An 11,150-nucleotide genomic window follows, 5' to 3' on the forward strand; every position below is an offset into this window, starting at 1 on the left:
TTCTAATAAGAGTATGTAGGAATAATTTATATTGCCCAATAATTAATAAACGTTTGGCCCAAAACATATTTTACTTTTATAAAACTTTATATTTAAAATACTTTAACCCTTTAAAATATTTAAATAAAATACTTGAGCCGTTGACAATACATTTTATTAATACTTAAATACTTTATAATAATACATAAAAATACGGGGTATTACAATCTCACCCGTCTTCTTCCCATTAAAGATTACTTGACAACAATTCATGAAAATATACCAAAAATTCAACCTCGGCCCCAAATCCGGCTTTGTATCCATCCAAAGAACTAAGATCTCCTCCCTCGAAAGCTTCCCAAGATCTTTCTTATTAAACACGGCATAGCCAAGAATCCGATGAAGAATTCTATGAGCTGGGTGAATGATCTCACTAGCAAGTGATTCCTTAGGGTTAAACACCTTCTTTTTAGCTATGGCTCTCCACCATGCAACCTCATTGTAATCGGACTTGAGAAGGGCAACCAAGGGATCATAGATATCGGTATTGGGGTTGAAGCCAAGGGCTTTATTAAATTCGACAAGGTTCATGGTATGCTTGAAATTGAATAGTTGGAAAGAGATGATATAGTCGGTATCCCCCGCCCTATTATACCCAAAGGTGGAGAAAAACTCAATGCACGGTTCCAAATAGGTTTGTTGAGATGACTTTACAAACTCATCCAAACCAAGGTTACGGAATAAGATGTCAAGATCGGCATCCACTCCTAATTTGACCATATTATCGGGAAGATAGTTGCGGGTAGGTCTAAATTTCCGGGATTTCATTTTGTTATAGATACAGACATGTTTAGACCGATTGTGAAATTTGAGAGGAGGTAAAGGAGGAGGTGGGGTATCATCTTGAGCAGTTTGGTTTTGAGGAGGTTCGGTGTTTGAAGGTTGGCTATAAGAGAATTGGCCTTGGGAGGATTGGCCGGGGGATTGGTTTGAACTTTTCTTGCTACTCTTAACTTTCCTTAACAAATCCATAGTCACAAGCTCAACCAGCACAAGAAACTACACAATCACCCAAAATCAACACCAACACTACCACCAATTTTTAAAACCACCTTTACAATACCACCCAAAACCACCACAAACTACAAAGTACCAAGATTGAAGATCCAAACAATGCTCAAAATCACGTTAAGGACTCAAATTTCCCGAAAAACCACGCGAAAATAGACTAATCTTGATGAAAATGGAGTATGAAGGAAATTGTGATGGAAAAATGAGTGAAAACAAGGATGAATTTGAGTGAATTTGTGTGAGAAAGATGATTTGGGGGTTGGGGTTTGAGAGGAGGAAGAGAGAGAAAGGGGAAAAATAAGGGGGAATTGAAAAATAAGAGAGGAGAGAGAGAGGGAAGCAAAACCGCCCCCCTTGTATCCCAGCAAGCCACGCCCTCTTCTGACTTCCTCGCGCCCGCAGGGAATCGCCCGCGCCCGCGGAGTGACCGCAGGATCTTTCTGGAAAAATTCATCGAATTTACCTTTAACTGGGGCCGCGCCATCTCCAGAAGGGCCGCACCCTCTCCAAAGCTTCCGCGCCCGCGGGGCAATCATGGAGAGTTCCTGATTCATTTTTGACAAAACATGTCGCTCCCTCTATTATTCCCCCCGTGGCCTCTCTAAGATACCCGCGCCCGCGGGGAGATCGCAGAGAGACCATGGAATCTTACTGATCGAATTTCCCCTCTTTTAGGGCAAGGGAACCCGAGGCCTCTCCAATCCCGCGGGGTTCCCTCTCCCCTGCATTCCAAATTATGTTTTTGCTATCCTCATCAAATACATTAAGTCCATATATGATGAATGAAGGCAACCTACAAAACAAACCAAAAACACAAGGAAAGGTAAGAGCAAAAATCAACAAAGAAAAAGAAAAGAAAGGAAAGAAAAGAGAATAGAGGTAAGAATCTGGGTTGCCTCACGTAAGCGCTTTTATTTAACGTCGTTCGCTCGACGTTTACCACCCATTCAAGGTGGCTTGAAAAGAATCATTTATGAATAAGACCAAAAACGTTCCATCAAAATATCTCTTGAGCCGATGACCATTAACCTTGAAAGAAGATGAGGAACCCAAAGGAGAAATCTCCACGGCACCATTAGCAAAAACATCTTTCACCAAGAAAGGGCCACTCCATCTTGACATGAGCTTTCCGGGAAACAACTTCATTCTTGAATTGTAGAGGAGGACTTTATCACCAACACAAAACTCTTTCTTCTCAATAAGCTTATCATGACCTTCCTTGGAAAGAGCTTCGTAGGTGCTTGCACAATCATAAGCATCAAGTCTAAGCTCCAACCACCTTTTCTCCCCCGCACTTTCTAAATCAAAATTTATCTTCCTGATTGCCCATAAAGCACGGTGTTGAAGCTCTACCGGGAGATGGCATGATTTGCCATAGATAAGGCGATATGGAGTGGTGCCAATAGGTGTCTTGAAAGCCGTTCTATAGGCCCAAAGAGCATCATCCAACGTGTCCGACCAATCCTTTCTATTCCTTGCAACCGTCTTCTCAAGAATAAGCTTTATTTGACGATTGAAGACCTCGACTTGGCCACTCGTTTGAGGATGATATGGAAGGCCAAAGCGTTGATGAACTCCATGTTTCCTCAACATCTTTTGGAAGGCATTGTGAACAAAATGAGAATCGTTATCGCTTATCAAAGCCTTAGGCACACCAAACCTTGGCAAGATGATTTTTTTGAATAACTTCAACACTACTTTGTGGTCATTAGTTGGGGAAGCAATGGCCTCAACCCACTTAGAAACATAGTCCACAATTACAAGTATAAATTTATTCCTGTATGAAGATGGGAATGGTCACATGAAGTCAATCCCCCATACATCGAGCACCTCCCACTCAAGAATAGGTTGTTGAGGCATTTTATTCCGCTTGGAGATATTCTAAACTCTTTGACATTAGTCACATGACTTTACAAAGCCCCATAAATCCTTGAAGAGATGAGGCCACCACAAACCACATTTAAGAACCTTAGTGGTGGCTTTGGAAACACCCATATGGCCACCACTAGGATCTGAATGGCACATCTTTAGAAGACTAGGCACCTCTTCATTTGGAACACAACGCCTAAGCAAGCCATCAACCCCTCGTTTATACAAGATGGGATCATCCCACAAGTAATGTCTTGCCTCCCTCTTGAGTTTCTTTCGTTGGTTCTTGGAGAAAGAAGGTGGAAACTCCCCACATGCTAGAAAGTTTGCCGAGTCGGCATACCATGGGAGCTCATTTACCTTAATAGCATACAAGACATCATCAAGCATTCTATCACCCTCAAGGCGAGAAAGATGGTATGCCACAACATTCTCTGCACCCTTCTTATCCCTAATCTCTATTTCAAAAGTTTGTAGTTCAAGCACTCAACGAATCAACCTTGGCTTGGACTCTTTCTTGGCAAAGAGATACTTGAGATCCGCATGATCCGTAAAGACAATGGTCTTGGAACCCAACAAATAACACCGGAATTTCTCAAAAGAGTGAACAATGGCTAAGAATTCTTTTTCCGTTATTGTGTAATTTTTTTGAGCCCCATTTAGTGTCTTGGACATATAGTAGATCACATGAAGCTTCTTGTCCACACGTTGTCCCAAAACACCTCCAATTGCCCAATCACTAGCATCACACATCAATTCAAAGGGTAGATCCCATCTTGGGGCTTGAACAATGTGGGTAGAGATTATGACCTTCTTCAACCTATTAAATGCCTCCAAGAATTTACCATCAAACACAAACTCAACATCTTTTTGAAGAAGATCATTAAGGGTCTTGGCAATGAGTGAGAAATCCTTGATGAATCTTCTATAGAAGCCCGCATATCCCAAAAATGATCTCACTCCTTTGAAATTCGCTAGAGGTGGAAGCTTCTCAATAACCTCGATCTTGGTTTTATCCACCACTATTCCTTTATAAGAGATTTTGTGTCCAACCACTATTCCTTCCTCCACCATGAAGTGGCACTTCTCCCAATTCAAGACAAGATTAACCTTCACACCCCGTGCCAAACATTTCTCAAGATTCACAAGGAAATATTCAAATGAAACCACACCTACTGAGAAGTCATCCATAAACACCTCCATTTCTTCCTCCAACATGTCTCCAAAAATGCTCATCATGCACCTTTGGAAAGTTGCGGGGGCATTACAAAGGCCAAAAGGCATACTCCTATAAGCAAAGGTCTCATAGGGGCAATGTGAATGTTGTCTTCTCTTGATCATTGGGGTGGATTGGGATTTGGAAAGATCCCAAATAGCCATCAAGGAAGCAATAAAACTTGTGCCTTGTTAGTCTCTCTCATTCTTGACTACGGTCATACCCCCCTTCTTAGGAACGACATGAACGGGAGAGACCCACCTAGAGCTTGATATGGGTAATATGATTCCCGCATCCAAAAGCTTGGTAATATCTTTTTTCACCACCTCTCCCATTTGAGGGTGTAGCGTTCTTTGTCGTTCCATAGAAGGAAGGGTGCCTTCCTCAAGCGTTATGTGGTGTGTACACAAAGCGGGGCTTATACCCTTAAGATCATCAATTGTATAGCCCAAAGCACCTTGGTGCTTTCTCAAGACACAACATAACGCTTGAGCTTGGCTTTCACTCAAGGATGCACTAACAATTACGGGATAAGTGGAATTTGGGCCTAAGAATTCATACCTAAGGTGTGATGGTAGAGGTTTTAGCTCTACCATACACACTTTTACCTTCTTTTGTTGCGGCCGCTTTCAAAGCTTCATGGCTTGAGATCTTCAAGCATAATTGTTCATCCACTTCCTCCATGCTCCCATTAAGAAATTCCTCATACAATGTCATCTCCTTGCATGGTTCACCTAGCTTATCTTTGTTCAACAAAACATTCTCAAGAGCATCGTTAGAGTTGAGCAAGTGCTCATGCATGGAAGACACAACATGATCAAGAGAGTCAATCATCATGCAATTTTCTAGAGAAGAACATGGATATTTCATGCTTTCATTCAAATCAAATTCTATAACCTTATCTCCTACCTTAAGTGAAATATTTGCACTCTTGACATCTATCATAGCACCAGAGGTAGCAAGAAAGGGTCTACCTAGAATGATAGGAATGGTAGCATCTTCATCGATTTTAAGTACAACAAAATCCACCGGGATCACAAACTTCCCAACCCTCAATGGAACATCTTCCACTTTACCTTTTGGAAACTTGATTGACCTATCGGCTAGTTGCAAGGTAATGTTGGAAGGTAAGAGTTCCCCTAGATCAAGTCTTTGATAAACCGAATATGGCATTAGGCTTACACTAGGTCCTAAGTCACATAGGGAATTATCAATTTGCATCTTGTTAATAGCACAAGGGATAGAGAAGTTTCCGGGGTCTTTCAAATTGGGTGGCATTTTGTTCATGATGATCGCGCTACAATTCTCGGTCAAGTTGATAGTCTCTACAACCTCACATGTCCTTTTCCCACTCAAAATGTCTTTGAGGAATTTGGCATAGTTGGGCATTTGGTTGATCACATCGGTGAAAGGTAGAGAAAGGTGAAGTTGTTTGAGCATATCAATAAATCTCTCAAATTGCTCATCCAAATTGTGTCTCATGAATTTTTGGGGATAAGGGAGCTTGGGTTTCTCAATCTCTTTCTTTACTCTCACCTCTCTAGGTGTCTTAACCACAACCTCATCTAAAGATGCTCTATCTCCTTAATTCTCAACCTAAGCTTCCTTGGGGACCTCCTTGTCTTCACTCTTCCTAGGCAATCTCTCCTCAAGAAGCTTACCACTCATTGTAACAATAGAATTCACGGGTTTTTTTGGGATCTAGTCCTTGGGAAGGTAAAAAAGAAGGGCTTGCTTGGTCTTTCAAAGCATTAGCAAGTTCAAAAATTTGGTTTTCGAGCATTTTGTTATGGGTCATCATCTCCTTGAATTTCTTATCACTAACGGCCATGTATGTGTTCAACAACTTGGTTTGATTTTCAATTATTTCCTCCAAATTAGTCCTAGAAGAAGAAGGTTGTGAATAGGAATTTTTTACCTTGAGTCTTTAGAACAAATCCGGGTGGGGGACCCCTTTGAGAATTATTTTGAAAATTGCCCCTACCTTGATTGTTCCAATTACCCCTATTTTGATTTTTACCATAACCTTGATTATGGTTTCCACTACCTTGGTTGTGATTTCCATAACTTTGGTTTTGATTACCATAATTTTTGTTTTGATTTTGACTACTATAACCTAGATTGTTATAGTTACCATGAGAACCTTGGTTCCCTAGGTTCCTATAACCACCTCCTTGGTTATAATTGTCAAAATTACCTTGGTTTTGGTAATTCCTATTCCATTGACCTCTTTGGTTATCAAACCTTTGCACATTATTATTTGACACATAATTCACATGCTCACTCTCATTATTATCAAAATCATCACCACATTCTGGAGAAGCATGAGGGCAATTACAAGAGTCATGATCATAAGATCCACATGCATCACAAAACAACAACCACTAGGCATATTATTTGAGGAGGGAGGGGGTTGAGAGTTAGAAATAGTACCTCTTCCCTTAAATTGGGACGGAAGATTCGAAGCTTGAAAAGAAGAAGAACATTCCAATTTGGCCTTGATTGCGGTCATTTCTTTTCCCAAGTTTGTCATTTGTGAGGATAAGTTGTTGATCGCATTTAGATGGTCTATAGAGTACACCGAAGAGCCACTCTTGCTCGTTAAGTCCCTTTCACCATCTTGCCAATCTCTATAGTACTTCATCACATCCTCTATAATGTCCACCACTTCTTCTTCCGTCCAATTCATTATGGGACCTCCGGCTCCCCAATCAAGGCATGATTTTCCTTGAGGACTTAGGCCACCATAGAAATTTTGAATGACTTAATAGGTTGAAATTCTATGGTGGGGACACTCTCTTTGGTACTCTTTATACCTCTCCAATGCTTCGTAAATTAAGGCTTTCATTACGCCTTTGCTTGAACCCTTTAATCAAATCTCTAGCCTCTGCCGTTTTCTTTTGTGGATAGAACCGGGACAAGAATTCCTTGGAGACTTCGTCCCATGTTCTTAGGGAGTTTGGCTTTACCTCCTTATCCAACCACTCCAAGGATCGGCCTATGAGAGAAAAGGGAAACAACTTTAGCCGGATGAACTCTTGAGAAACTCCGTTTACTTTGATAGTATTACAATACTTTTCGAACTCCTTGACATGGTTCAACAGACTCCCATTCTTAGCTCCGCTATATTGTATCCTCTCGATCAAAGCGATCATAGCCGGCCTAATTTTGAAATCATTCGCCTTCTCCTTCCCTTTTTTCGGAAGAAAAGAAGGATCCGGACAACATAAAAATGGATGAAATGGGAAAGATCCGAGTGAATGGAAAGGACAAAACAAAGGATGAATTTCACTTGCACTTAAAAGAAGCATACTATAAAAATAACCCAACTTCTTATTCTGGGAATCAAGATATTTCGAAGTTCGAAATACTTAAAAGGTCGATTTTGGCTAATTTTGTGCAATCAAGCCAACGCCCGCGGCCTTCAGGACCCGCGCCCGCGGCAACCTGGCAAGAGCTGATGCCCTCTCCAAGCCCTCTCTGAGCACTCTCTAAGCCCTCTCCAAGCCCTCTCTGAGTAGATTACTTCCTCCTTGCTTAGTCAATATAGCTCATCTTGATCCCTTTGCAAAGACAACTCCTATGTAACTACAAGAGTAAACAAAGGAAAGGAATAAAAGGGAAAAAAAAGGGGCCAAATAAAAGGAAAACACGAAAAAGACAAAGAAAGAAGGAAAGAGAGGAACTAAAGGAAAAAGGACCAAAAATAAGATAAGAACGCATGAAAAAAGGATTAAATCATCCTAAAAGACTACCCTATGAGTGCCATAAATGACACTCATCAGCTTCTTTTTAGGATCCACATCGAGTTTGTGGACATCAATATCCGGGCTGATGCCTGACATCTCCTCCACTTCAAAGGCAAAAATGTCTTTGAATTCGTTTAATAGTTGGTGCAGACTTGTGCCTAACTTAGCAAAAGCAGCCATCCCCACCTTAACAGTTCGCTCTTGACTGTTGTCGTCTAGAGGAATATTAGTATGCTCACCTGTCGGCTGGGGACGGAGAACATGTGACCGCTCCCCGAACAGTGATTGCTATTGCTTTTCTTTTTTTACCACCACCGGCGGATTAGGCTTTTGCTTTTTAACGGCTGGTGGGGCCAGATGGTCATCCTTAACCTCATCAAGGTCAATTGGCTCTTGGCCCTGTATGGCTGCAGTTGCCGCAGGCTTGACGTCCGAGAGATAGCATTCTCGGGACGTCTTCTGGTCCCCGTTCAGGGAGCCAAAAGTCCCATAATCCCTCTCATACTTGACAAGAATAAGAGCTGGAATGATGACGACCTTGCACTCGTTTAGTGTGGGTCGGCCAATGATGAGGTTGTAGGCGGTCAGCTCCTCGACCACCAAGAACTGAATGGTCATGTGCCGACCGATACCTTTTTCTCCCAGTCGGATGGGCAAATCAATGCGTCCGGCTGGATGCACAACTCCTCCCACAAAGCCCACTAGGGGATGGGAGACATCCGTTATACTATCTGGCCTGTATTTCAGGTTGGATAGACATTTGTATCTAATGATGTATGAGGAGCTTCCTGTGTCAATCAAGATGCGACCAATTAATTGGTTAGCCACTTTGCATTCTATGACCACATGGTCATCATGCGGCCGACGGACTTTGCCTCTGTCCTTTTCGGTGACGATGTCTTCGGGGAAGGCGGATGTGCTGGCCGCCTATCCCTCATCAACATATTGGACCGTCTTTCTCATATGGTCCTTATTTCCCCGTGTAACACCCTAGAAATTCCTTTCTTTAAATACTCATTCTACTCTTTTTCAAAATGCGATTTAGGAATAACTAAGACATTACCGCCACCGTGAAAACGGCTAAGGCAATTATCAAAGATACACAGCGGAAGACTAAAAATTTAAAACCGATTAAACAAGTCAACCAAAAGTCAACCAAACAAAAATAAAGTTTAAAACCAAACGATTAAGTCAAATAAATTCAAATTACAACTTGGAACCATCAAAGGCCCTTATTCAAAAACCGTTCCCAAATCAAACCTTTATGTTAGTCCACACATAATATATCATAAATAAATAAAGCATAAAACACATTGTAATCTAATGAAAACTAATAGGATTCACTCTTCACTCATGCCCCATCATGATCATGCTTCAATACTTGAAAAGTTTATCTCTACTTGCTTCCACTACTCTCCATTAAAAATGGGTCATCATAGGGCCAAGGTAAAGACATGGCCAAAACACAAACACACACAATCAGCAAAGCTGAGTACATAAGCGTAAAATAGCCACACTAAACATGCTTTCACCTATCAACACACACTTACCTCATCGCACCTGTTCACAAATACCAATCAATACAATACAATGACTATACCCTAATTAATTCATTTTGCATTGATTACGCATCGAACGGGTTTCAACCTATTAACCTCCCCCAAATAAATTTGAGGTTAACTGGCACGGGAGCTAACCGTGCCAGCGACAAACCACACAAAGGTGGCGGAATTCTTGCGCATAATAAATAATAAAAAGGAATATACAGCGTCCTGTACTCCATTGGAAGTTATGGTTAAATATAAAACCCCATAACCCCCCCATTGTTCATACTCAAGGTATATACGTTCCAAGAGTTTTGGTGCGTAATCTCTTTCACTTTACGTTATTTACATATTATTAGACTTGGTGATGACTCTCAAAGCATAATAAATCAATCAACAATAATTATTCAATCAAACAAACATACCAATTTAATTCTTGAATAATTAGTGACCCCATACTATTTAATGTTGAACCCTTTTTAATTCTACCTCAGTGTCGAAGACACCTTAAACGCATAATGCGCCAAAAATCCTATCCCTCGGTGTTAAAAACACCTTAAGTGCACAAAGGCACCAACATACAATTTATTCCTTGTGTACCTAGACACTTATATAGCTCCTTCCTCATGCTTAAAGCATCAATAAAAATTATTTGAACCATAATAAAATTCCTTTTCAATAATCCAAACATAATTAAACATGTAGTTTAATTAATCATGCCTTCTAACATGCCATAAATAAAAATGTGGTTTAAACACAACATACCAAAAATACAATTTTCCAATCCATAAATCATCACAAATAATTCATGCTTCACCATTCAATCACAAGCACCATAAACTCACAATTTCATACATAAACCTTAGCATGATTCTACTTATAATCAATTACAAACAAACCTAGCATGATTCTACATCACCAAATTATGCTAAGTACGCGTACGTACCTTGAGTACGTTATTAAAACTGCCACAACTAGTAGAAATCGCTTACTTCAAAGTCTCCTACACATTAAATCCATAATAGAGTATTAATATCCACTTTAAACAAATTTCCAGCAATATATACTATTTTAAAACCCTTCTTAAATTAATTAGAATAAGCTGAAATTATATTTAAAACACCATAAATTAAGTCCCAATTAATGGGTAATTAAAATTTCTTCAAGAAACCCAATATCAAGTGTTCTACATAAAATTCCAGCACTTTATTATACTTAAAACTTGCTGTAATTTCGTTTTAAAACACTTAAACAAAGGCCTACCCTATTATACATCATAATCTTTCAATAAATCATGAAACAAGAATCTAGGGTTTCAAAAATTGGGGCTTTTTAATTAAAAACCAAATCTGAAAATTAATTCCCAGAATTACAATAACCAAACATCAAAATTAAACCTCCAAACTCATAATTTATAATTATATCTAAGCATAGATTAAATTAAAATAAGAAAACTAAGTTTTTTTTTATTATTATTATACTCGAAAAAGGGGTAAAAAGAGGGTGGCCACCTGCTGCCGGCGGCGTGCGCTGCTGGCAGTGCCGGCCACCAGCTGCCGGCGGCTGGCAGTGATGGGGGAAAAGGGGCAGCCGAAAAAAAAATAAGGGGAAGGGGAAAAGAAAAGGAAAGAAAAATAAGGAGGAGAGAGAGAGAAGTTTACCTTGGGTTTTCTCCACTCTGGGCAAAGTTGATTTGCCCCATAAGAGGGATATTTATACCCC

Source organism: Chenopodium quinoa, unplaced genomic scaffold (assembly GCF_001683475.1).
Source record: "Chenopodium quinoa cultivar QQ74 unplaced genomic scaffold, ASM168347v1, whole genome shotgun sequence".
Classification (NCBI taxonomy): domain Eukaryota; kingdom Viridiplantae; phylum Streptophyta; class Magnoliopsida; order Caryophyllales; family Amaranthaceae; genus Chenopodium; species Chenopodium quinoa.